Genomic DNA, 12,178 nt, shown 5'->3' on the forward strand with positions numbered 1-12,178 from the left:
GCGTTTAGAACCTTTCACAAATTAATCCCTACATGTTTTTCAAGGTAATTTCTCTCTTCATCCCCATTTCCATCCCAACCCCACCCCACTCCAACCACAGAGAAAGTTCTCACCCTCCCTAAACCCACTGCCCTCTTTAGTGTCTTCATGTCTTGTCACATGTTGTACTTGCTGCCTGGAACCTATTTCTCATCTTTTTCCATCTGGTAAAATTCCATTCATCGTTCAAAGCCCAGATCAAAGCTCATTTCCTTCATGAATGCTTTCCCAATTCCCCAGGCAGAACTAATTTCTTCCTCCCTAATTGCTTCTAAAGAGATCTATTACACCAGTCAACACATTGTATAGCAGCAATTGGTTTACATCCTTGTCCCCCACCAAGACATTTTTCTATAACAGACTTTTATTATTATATTTTAATATTTGTGACCTTAGCTCCTGGTACAGAGCAAATTCTCAATAAAAACTTGAGGGTTATCCAGAATACCCTCTCCGTCTGTAAATTCTACTTATACCTCAGTGCCCATCTCTAATGCCTTTGTATTGATTCTCGGTTCTAGGCCTTTGTTTTGATTCCTCTACTGAAAAGAGTTTTTCCTCATTCAAATCCCCATAACTGTGGGTTGGTGAACTGAAAGCCCTCCATCGTATCTCGCTTTCCTTATGGCTCACCTTACACCCTCCCAGCCCATGGTATCCTTCCATAAGGCTGCATTTTACTATTCTGTGCCTCTGTTACCTGGAGCCCAGTGGTTCAGCCAGTATTAACAGTGATACTAATTCATCATATGGTTTGTTAACATGAGTTCAGATTATCAAGGGAGAGCAATTGTTTCTCTTTCATCTCAGCTTCAAGGTCAATATTATTTAGTGATTCTTAGTCTTAAAAGATAGGAAATTAGAGGACTTGGGTTGTGGCTCAGCAGTAAAGCACTTGCCTAGCATGTGTGAGGCGCTGGGTTCAATCCTCAGCACCACATAAAAATAAAAATAAAATAAAAGCATTGTGTCCAATTACAACTTAAATATACATGTGTGTGAGTGTGTGTATATATGTATATATATATATACATACACACACACACATATATATGTATATATATATATTTTTTTTTAATTAAAAATGTAGGAAATTAGAAAACATAGTTATGCCAATACTATGCCAAATGTTTATATCTGAGGTATGGGGGGTATTGTATGTATTTTTTTGTAATCTAGAAATTGGATAAAAAATTTTTATTTCAATATTTTATTTAGATAATACTTTTTGTAAATATGCAAACTTTTTTTTATTACCTACATGATGATTTTTTTTTTAACCAAATCCTACCCTACCACAAGATACCTTGCCTTTAGTGGCATTGTATTTGTGATCTTATGGATACAAAGAGACCAATTCCAGGGACTTCCCTTAAGTTTAAAGACAGATTGGAGTTACCAGTAGACGCTTATATTTGGGGAAGCTTGAAAGACTTTCTTTACTTTAAAAATCAACATTAGGTATAAATATCTCAAGATCAGTTATATTTATTAATATAAGGGGCAAGTTGGTAATCGCCAGTGATTTATCTGTCTTACTTCAAACCACCAAATAATTTGGTTGACTTAGTTTAAAAAAAATCAACCAAAAAGTCAAGGTTTAAAAACCCTCAGGCCTAACATTTCCCAGGAACTAATGCTTCCCAAGTTTTTATCACTTATGTAACCACAGGCCCACTGTGTCTCACGTGTGTCCCATCTACTGTATCACATACCATAAGTGAACTCAATAGTACTTGGAACCAAGCATAAATTAAAGACTAACATCATTTATCAAGAATAAGAAGTAATTGTGTTTAATAAGTAGGTAAAAACATGGTACTGTGATTGCCATTCCAGCTGAAATGAAGAAAGCACTCTGTGCCCAAGGTCTGTTCTCTATTTTTAAAAAAGGGAAATTAACAAATGTTAAAGGGTCGAAAAAAGTACTAACACTGAAAGAAAGGACTGGAAAGAAATTTAAAAGGACAGAACTTTCTCTATATATAATCCATTTACTTTTAAACATAGTTATTATGTTCCTCCCTGCAAAAAGTCATCTTCATACCATGACTGGCACCAGCCTACATTTGGAAAATACAACCATACTGCAGTCAATTGTTGAACTAAAATTAAAAATTTTAAATTAGCGTTCTGACTTATGATCATGTGTTTTGCTAAAGACGATAATTCACTTGTTAAGGATTTGTAGTAGGTAGGCAATACTCAGAAGCTAAGAGATGAATTCAACTCTACAAAAAAATAAGTTGCACTTAAATAAAACTTTGGAAGAAAGAACAATGGAGAATGTAGGTGGATTTAGAAGTTTTTTCTTTTAAAATTTACGCCTTAAGAATATTTCCTCTATTATTGGGCTCTTAAGGGCTCACAAACTAGAATATTACTTCTGAAGGATAAGTACAGAAAAGATTAAACAATAGCTTCTATCTCCTTTATTTCCTTCAAACCCTATAAAAATTCAAAGACTATTACTTAAAGATATCTTTGGGGAGTGCATTTTCATGCATCAGCCTTTGTTTTAATCATTCTCAGATTTTTCAAGTTCAAAAATTCACCTATCTCCGAAGATATTTTTTTATGTATATTCAAAGCAAAAACAGAAATTCAACTTTGGAATTCTGGGAACAAAGACAACCCCAAAGATTTCACTCAGCATCCAAGTGGGCTAGAAGCAGCAGCAGCGGGTGCTCAGGAGCACGTGGTTAGGACTTCACAGCAATGCAAGCTGGTGATGGAAGACACCAGCTGGGTTTTTTGCCTGGTGGAAGAAGACAGCAAGAAAAGGTCACTAACACTGCTAAACTGTGCCATACTTGTGTTTGCATCTACACAATTCACCTGTAGCTAACTAGGACATTTGGTATAGACAGGTAGAAATTTAGTCATGGACTTGAAGAATTCTAATTTAATTGACATGATAGAAGTTTTGTCAAGGTAATTATGAGGACAATGTAAAATATCTAAAGTGTTATAGAAATTTAAAAGAGGCAAAAATGTCTTAGAGGATGAGAGAAGGTCTTGTGAAGAGGCATCCACTATGCTGGACCTTGAAGAATAGGTAAAATTTCCATGGGCAAGAAAGATGATCATTTGAATGGATTTTTTTTCAGGTATTTGCCTGAAATAAAGTATTCAAAAACAAATTACATTGTGCTAGATTCTTTCTAATTTTAATACAGTCTGTGTCAATGGTCATAGATTAACATTCTAAATTAAATAAATCAGTTTTTTATATTTTCAACAGGATAAGTTACTATAAATAGTCATTATCACAAATTTACCAAGTACCTATTATACCAAAAACATAAAACTTGTCTACCTTTAAGAAGCTAGCAAATTATAAGACATAGAAATTATAACTTAGGGCTGGGATTGTGGCTCAGCGGTAGAGCACTCGCCTAGCGCGGGCGGGACCCGGGTTCGATCCTCAGCACCACATAAAAAAATAAAAAGGCATTGTGTTGTGTCCATCTACACCTAAAAAATAAATATAAAAATAGGAAATTATAACTTAGAATATATTTAATATTTCTTCATAAATATATTGATAATGGTCTGTATTCTTTTCAACTTGATCTCCTTCCTTCCTAATCCATGTGATCTGAAACTTTTTATAGATCGCTTTTTGGAAAAGATGGAACAGTTTTTTTTTGTTTCCTCTTTGGTACTATCAATCAGCAATGTTTCCTGGTGTAATAACCGAGAAACATTTTATATTCTTTTTTCCCTTATTCCATTTGTAGTTATAAATAATTTTGAAAGTGTCCCTTTCCTCTCAAACGTTCCATTTCATCTCCTGCATTGCTTTCCAACTTTATGTCAATATGGCTTTGCTATTTTTTGGTTATCTTCACTTCCCTTATTAGATTCAGAAACAATGTGCTCTTTATATTAGCCTCAAGCTCTTCTTTCAAGGTACAAAATTAAGTTGGAATTTTTTCAGAACTTTTTCAAAGAAAAATGCTAATGACAGTAGTATCATACACTCTGTATATTGCCTTTAAAATGACAGCTATAAAGCAGTTGTTTGTGCTCTGGGGTTACAAAGAAAGGGAAAGTATTACTATTCTCTTGGGAATCTGTTAGAGAGGAGAAGGATCAATAAAGAACATAAATTGTGAACAATAAATATAAATACATACAGAAATGACACAATACAGAAGATAAACTTTAGACATTAATGAAGATACAGGGTTCTGATTGTGCTAGTTTTGGAAATACATGTACACACTGTGTTAAGCAGCTTGTCATTGCTATGACACAGACTTGAGAAAGATAACTTAAAGAAGAAAAAATTTGTTTTGACTCACACTTTCAGAGGTTTCAGTTCATGGTTAGTTGGCTCCCTTGTTTCTGAACCTGTGATAAGGCAGCAAGCACATCATGGCAGATGGGTATAGCAGAACAAAGGGACTCACCTCATAGTGACCAGAAAGAGAAGAAGGAGTCAGGGACAGATAGAGTCACCACGAATATGCCTCCAAGGACCCACCCTTCAGCTATGTTCCACTTCCTATAATTTCCACCACCTCCCAATAGACCATCCATTTATTAATCCCTGAATGGATTAATCCATCGATGAAGCCAGAGCCCTTGTGATCCAATCACCTACCCAAATCCCCACCTCTGAATATGGTTGCGATGGGGACCAAGATTTCAATATGTGAGTCTTTGGAGAATACTTCCTCTCTAAAACATCACACACACACACACAATTGTGTCATTATTGTGGGATGGATAGACATGGTTTTCTTTTCAACTTCACTCAACTGCAATATCTCCTTCTCTTCTCTACAATCTAGCTGGTCTATTTTTCCTTTTTTTTACATACTTCTTGTTTTCTTCTCCCATCCCCAATCTCTTCTCCATTCAGTGGAAGAAGTTCCTCATCCCTTTCTGGTTATACAAAGAACATTTATTCCTCTCTTGGGATAGTCCTTGCCCACTAACATTAAGGGTGAATGGACGTCTCTGCTCCTAAATAATGGCTCTCTGGATACTCCTAGTCAGTTCTACTCTCAGCTGACTGGGATCCTTGCTGAGGCTCTCTGCAGAGGGAATCTGTCCTTCAAAGAGCACCACCATTTCTTCACGGAAAGCATGAAAGACTGATATCATGGTGTAGTGGGAAGAAAACTGAGAGTCAGGAGCTGTGAATCTGTAGGTCCAGCTTTGCCACTAGTTACCCTGTATGCATGAGACCAAGCTGGCATGAGCTCTCTTTATAAAAATGTGGGGGTTTATTGGCATGCTACATAATGGCCCTCCAAGATGTCTACTTTCTAATTCATGAAACCTGTGAATATTACCTTATATGGCGAAAAAGACTTCACAGATGTAACTGGGCTTCAACTTGAGAGGGGGAGACTATCCTGGACTATGGAGTGGGTCCAATGTAATCCTGATAAAAGGGACCCCCAAGGAGTCAGAGAAGGAGGAGTAGGCAATGTGATGACAGAAACAAAGGTTGACATGGTGGGACTTGAAGATGGAGGAATTAATTGACCATTAGCCAACAGACACCAGAGTCCAGTAGGAGCTGAAAATGCCAGGAAAGAAATTCTCCTCTCAGATCCTCCAGAAGGAATCAGCCCTGCAGATGACTTGACTTTAGCCCAGTGAAACTGATCTTGGTCTGCTGATCTACAAAACCGTAAGGGAACATATTTGGGTTGCTTTAAGCCACAATGTTTATGGCAATTTGTTTCGGCAGCAACAAGAATCTAACACAAGGTGACTTTTATGATTGCTTCCAACTCTAATAACTACTTCATAGTGATGACCTATCACTAAATGGCCTAGATGTTGAAATACATGAGTGCCTTCATAGATCTTGTTGATAGGAGCCTCCTCCAGCATGACTGCTCACCAGGTGTCTTCAGGTCTCCTTGCCAACAGTCTTCTCATCATTTTCCAGACAGGTACTTCTGTGTTTGGTCAGTGCTATGTAGGAAATGCCCTCTCAAGTCCCTCCTAAGCTCCAGTCAGTGAACGCCTCCCCAAAAGTTCTCCTGACCATTGGGGCCACATTTAATCTTTTTTTCCTCTTTTTCTCAAGCACATCATTTGTTCTACTTCTACTCAGACTCTTTAATTCACCTTCTATTTGGTGCTTACACATCTGTCTCCTCCATTAGACAAAAGGAATTTGAGTGCAGCATCTGAGTTTTGGCATTTTGGTAGCTCCCAGGAATGGTACCTACATAGAGTAAATGTTTGATGTTTCTTGATTTAAAGCCACAGAAGTCTGGAACCAAGAAATCAATTATTTCTTCTTCTCGGAAAAATGTATAACTTAGTACATAATTCTTCCAGGGGAAATGTTGCAGAGGAACAAGCATTTGTCAGTGTTTCTATTCTTTCTCCTTACTTTCCACAGTGCTTTATAATAGTGTGAAATTCCTAGGCTTACCCTTCTGACATCCCATAGACAAGAAGGAAAAAATGAAGCACATCTTACTTGCACAATTTTTTTCCAGTAAGAAGATCAAAAGTTAACTTAGGAGCCTTAAGAGATTTGTTAAAACACCCGATGTTGCAATTTATAGGAAGGACATAATCCCTTCTGATTTACTGTCTCCCCATAATTCTTTCTTTTCTTTCAAATTCAGGATTAGGCACATTTTAAGAACTTAAAAACTGTTTAAAAGTGTCAAGAGTAATCATTGATAAAACCTCTTTACTCCCTTGATCCAAACCAAATCCTAATTAACTAAAGCTCTTCAGTGCCTGAACAAAGGCAATTTATTCCACCTGCTTAATATTAAACTATATCCCAGCTTGGATTCCATCATGGAGAATCCAGAGGTAAAGTCAGTTCACTCCAGAAATATCTTCTAGCAGGAATACCTGTTCCTTTACTCATTTTCTTAATCATAGTTGTTGCTTATGCCAAACCTTTCATTTGGATAACTAAGGAGTTTAAATCTTAAATCCTCAATGCACCCAAAAGGAGGTAAGTAGGTAAATCTGAAGTGCCCATGACTGTTATTTTTCAGACAAGTAAATAGACATAAAGGTCAGATTCTTATAGTCAGTCTGTAAAAGAACCCCAAAGAGAATAGAAGTAATGGATGCCCAGTTTTGTTTTATTACCATTTGCCCAATCTAACATTCAGAGGAAACCCTCTGCTTTGTTGGACAGAGGTACAGGAGCCAATGATACTGTACCTTTGATTCTATTGGCAGTGACACTGCAGGAGACCCCATATGACAGCTTAGATGTAGCAGCTCTATAAATAGCTTACCTTTATAAACAGCAAGTGGAAGCTCATTCTTTGTAGAAAAAAAAAATCTGCTAATCCCTCTGTCTGGAAAAGAACATCCATGTTATGCCACTATGTACAAACAAATAAACAAACCTCCCAGACCAATCTCAGATCACCCTCACATGGTAACATCTTCTTTCATCATTGATCCCAGGGACACTGTTGATGTTCAATGGTGTTTTCTACTCCCTTCTCCATCTTTAGAACACAGGACAAACACCATAACCTCAAGGGTAAGATTATGGATTCACAAGTTTACTCTGCTGATCCCAGTTCCCCTTTAACAAACTACAATGACATTGAAATCTGAATTTTCTTTTTAAAAGGCCAAGAGAAAGAGGCCTTTGTTCCAAAAAGAATCAGTGGCTAAAGCAAGACAGAATAAAGAGTGTCTAGTTCAGGAAATTCTGGCTAATTTGGTGCATCCTATGTAAAATTAAATACATGTTTTGTCTGCTAAGAAAAAAAATGTAGTAACTGGTTGTAGTTATAAAATTTCAATAAAGATATGAAGGTTTTGCATTAGCTATTCTATCACACTATAATACCTTAAAAGGCAATTTTAAGCAACGGTTTGATCTGTATATATCAAAGACGGAAAGATCCAGAGAAAGGATGGGAAACTTCCAGGCTAGTTTTGTTCTTGGCAGAATTTCATCTAGCCATCGGCTGATTTTCTAAAATTAAGTGTTCCTTGCTTCTATCCCTAATTATTTGGATGAATCAAATTTTAGAGAACACAGGCATGTCATCTCAGACTTCATAATACTGGGTGTAGCCAGACATGTAATTTACAACAAGAAGTATATTATGAAACTTTCATAAAAAGCACAAACTGAAGGTGGGACAATGTACGTTCAAGTTCTCATTATGTCATTTTTATTTCTGTGTTACTTAGGGCAAACAACTCGAAGACTCTGAAACAGTCTCCTCATCATAAAGTGGGAATAACAGCACTCATTTCTAATGCCAAGTAAGATGAAATGCATCAGAAATCCCCTACCACCTGCAGATGCTCCCTAATTGGCAGCTATTATTAATAGTCATGGGAAAAATAGCATCATTTACCTACAAGATATAAAACATATCTTTTAGGACATCATAAATTCCTTGAGAGGGGGTTCTGTTACACATCTATGTATCCTTTTTGGAGTTCAGCAGACGTCATATATAGTAGGCACTAAGTATATATTTGTTCATTTGACTTCGGTATGGATTTTCTTCAAAACAAAGTTATACCAGCTTTCCCCACTTCCATTTCATATGCTTTATTTATTAATTTTATTGATGTCTTTTGAAGTCCTTGGTCAGTAAATGGCAAATAACTGAAGAATGAGAGACTCAAAATCAAACAAAAGGCTAAAAGCAAAAACAAAACCACTCTGACCATAGAAGAAGAGATGAGCTTCAACTGCATTTAAAAGAAGAACCCAAAGCAGGCAAGGCTGTCTGAGGAATGCTGGTCTCAGTCAACCAGGACAGCATTGAGAAAAGATGGGAGAAGACACAGCAAATGGTTACATGTGCAATGAGGAGCGGTGGACAAATTAGGGTCGTTTCAAACTCAACACCAAGGAATCACAACTTTAGCAGCAGAAGCACATTTGCACAGTGACGGCTCAGATGACAGGTCACTATCCATAGTGTTTTAAATTCTCTCCGATGCAGCCTCCATCTGAGAACTTTGAAAAACCCCTCCAAATCTGTTCCAAAAATCCATAAATTGAGAATGTTGGTTTAATGGATCAATTTATTAACCTATGACCATAGACTTCTATAAAGTACTACTTGCCAACCTAGATGATAAGACCTTGCATTTTTGATAGTGTTCACCAAAACCTTTTGCAGTTATCATTTCATTTGATCTTCACAACACTTTGTAAGTCATGTATTCTCCTCCCCATTTTACAGATGAGGGAACTAAATCTCTGAGAAATCAAGAAAGCGGACAATGTCATAAGATTTGCCAGCAGTGGAAAGGTGCTCTGGCCCATGCCTCACAAGATGCCTTCTGAGGAGTTGAGTGTTAAAAGTACAAGTTCACAATACAGAAGACAAAGGCTCAAGTAAGTAAGCTAAAAGGGAGTTGGAGGAAACATGGCACAGAATGAAATTAGAGGCTAAAGGACAGACAGAAGTATTTGTGCAAATACCCAAGTACAAGGCTTTTTTAAGAACAAAAGAAAAAGATCAACTAATTAGGCAGATGGCACAAAATTAACAGATGAGAAATGTCAGAACTACTTCTCTCCTATTTTGTTCCTGTCCTTGAAGAAGAGCATCTTTAAACTGAAATGTGTGGCACAAACAGTAAGAGTTTCAAGATCAGAAAAATGAAGGAAATAATAAAAGCATTTTTTAAAACCTGCTCTATATACCCAAGGTCAAGTTTCCAGGCCTCAGATAAACACATTCTCTGTCTCTCTCTCTCTCTGTGTGTCTCTGCTTCTGAGCTTCCTGGCTGCCACAAGGTTAGTAGCTTTCCTCCACAATGCCCTTCTACCATGATGTTTCTGCCTCACCACTGATCTAAAAGCAATGGACCTTGCATACCATAGCCTGCAACCTCCAAAACCACAAGTCAAAAGAAATCTTTCCTCTTTTAAGTTGATTTTCTCAGGTATTTTGTCATAGTGATGACAAGCTGACTAGCACAGTTCTCAACCAAGTTTGAAAGAAAGCAGCTGAAAGGAAGCACAGTTATTCAGTGTGTTGGTCCATTTTCTATGGCCATAAAGAAAAGAGGCTACATTAGCTCACAGTTTTGGAAATTTAAAGTATAGTATCAACATCTGCACAGCTCTGGTGAGGGCCCCCTTGGCTGCATCACATGGTGAATGGCATCATGTTGGCAGCACATGGGAGAGGGAAAAACCATGGCAAGACAGGAAGACAGAATGATCAGAAAGGAGTCAGTCTTATACTTTTATAACAATCCACTTTCAAAGGAATTAACTAGGGTCTCATGAGAACAATATCAACCCCTTCCAAGGACAGGGCCCCAATGACCTTTATTAGTCTCCTTCTTAAATATCTCACACCATCTCCCAACACCACCATGCTGGGGAGTAAGCTTCCACCACATGAGCCCTTGGGGGACAAACCACATCCAAAGAACAGCACTCTGTTACTCCTCCTCCACTTATGGTAGCCAGCCATGGAGAAGGTTTTATCCCTCTACTGTAAGCAAGAGACACTGAAAAGGAAGGCTCTATTCTCTCTGTGCAAACCTTGGTGCTCTTCCTACAGTAGGAGAGCTAATCTGATCACTCAGTATGTGACACTCAAGGACATATTCCCTCATAGAAAATTTAGACATCTCCCCCGCCCCCTCCTTTTTTTTCCCTTAACTTCCTATGACAAGTAGTCCTTTATATGACGTAAGGACACCTGGGAACAGTCTGCCTTCAGATAGAGAAGATGTCTGTTCTCTCCCTCCTTTTGGACGTGATGCCTGCCTTTTGGTGTTTTTAATTCTCAGAATAGAGTGAAAAGCTTTGTTCTGGCCTCAGAGTTATATTAGACAACACAGTTTATCAGGAGTCAGGCATCTTAGGGATTCAAGCATGCTAGCCCAAATTAATAAAGAGGAAGCCGAGTGTTCATTCAACTAGAGATCTATCTGTATGTTCTGCTAGCCACATGCCCAGAAGGAAGCTGAGTCTCTCAAACCCTGACAAAACAGGAAGATAAGGTCTCTAAGCCTGGTGAAAGGAGGAGAATTACCCAAAACAGTTCTAGGTGGATGGAAAAAATCTCATTTATACTCCCATCCCTGGTACCCTGGGACTTTTTCAAATCTAGCAGCCTCTGAGATAGTTCCCATGTTATAAAGAGCAAACTAAGTCACACACAAGATAGTCCTCCAGCCCAAATGGCATTCTCATTATTATTCCTCTGTGTCTGTAATTATTGCCTCTCTGAATATGTCATTTTTCTCATTTAAACAATAGACCAGATGAACTAAGAAATAGAGATTGTATAAAAAGATCTTTCCCATCAGGAAATTGCAACTATAATATATTTTATGATTTCGAGTGAGCTTTGTCATTCATTCATTCACTCATTCAATAGTGCTGGATGCTCTATTTCCAGTTACTTTTCTTAGGTGCTCTTTTGGCTACCATAGCCTTAGAGTTTAAAAAAAAAAGTGTTTAAACAGATTTTTCTAACTAAATACTCTGCACCATTCTCTCTAGCAGAGTGTTAATCTTTAATTCTTTCCTATGTCCCCTCACATGCATATACTCCAAAACATGTACACGTAGATGGGCTTGTGGTTTGGAGCATCAGACAAGTTGTAGAGAGGAATATAAAAGTCAACTATAATTTAAAACTCTGTGTTTCTTATCTCTGAGATTATCTTCATGTTTTAAAAGCTAGGCATTTCCTTCCAAACAGATCTTTTTTCACTGGCCTTTTATTGACAGATAGCCTTCTCTTAAGGGTATGGCTAATCTTGTTGATTCAGCTTACAAGTTTGGGTATCTGTCTGGTCTCTGGAAGAATGAGGAAGTATCGTATTTGGATCCAGGTATCTGGACATCTTGACCAATATATCCTTGGTTTTACCTCCCTTAGGAAATCTAATTTCTCTCTTTCTCTCCGTTTGCATGTAGTATGCATTCAATTTAATTGTATGATTTGTATAACGCCCTCTGCCCTCCTTTGAAAATGTATTGAGACTTACTCTATGGATCAGAACATTATACATTTTCATAAATGTTTCATGTGTACTTGAAAGGAATTTCTATCCTGTATTCATTGGGTACAGTGTTATACAAAGGCTCATTAGATCAAGTTTACAAATTCTGTTAATCAAATATTATATATATATATATATATATATATATATATATATATATATATAT

General features: G+C 37.3%; 1 long non-coding RNA gene across 1 annotated transcript in view; it reads right to left on the minus strand.

The window, feature by feature from the left end:
- Positions 1-1,717: 1,717 nt before the first annotated feature.
- Positions 1,718-12,178, minus strand: part of LOC125615233 — a 13,977-nt gene continuing 3,516 nt past the window's right edge. Inside the window, exons 2-4 of the long non-coding RNA XR_007345782.1 lie at positions 7,287-7,349; positions 4,350-4,457; positions 1,718-2,797 (exon numbers count right to left, since the gene is read on the minus strand). This is a non-coding gene — a long non-coding RNA (uncharacterized LOC125615233). The remainder of the gene's footprint in view (positions 2,798-4,349; positions 4,458-7,286; positions 7,350-12,178) is intronic.

The sequence above is a fragment of the Marmota marmota genome, unplaced genomic scaffold (genome assembly GCF_001458135.2).
Source record: "Marmota marmota marmota unplaced genomic scaffold, marMar, whole genome shotgun sequence".
Lineage (NCBI taxonomy): Eukaryota > Metazoa > Chordata > Mammalia > Rodentia > Sciuridae > Marmota > Marmota marmota.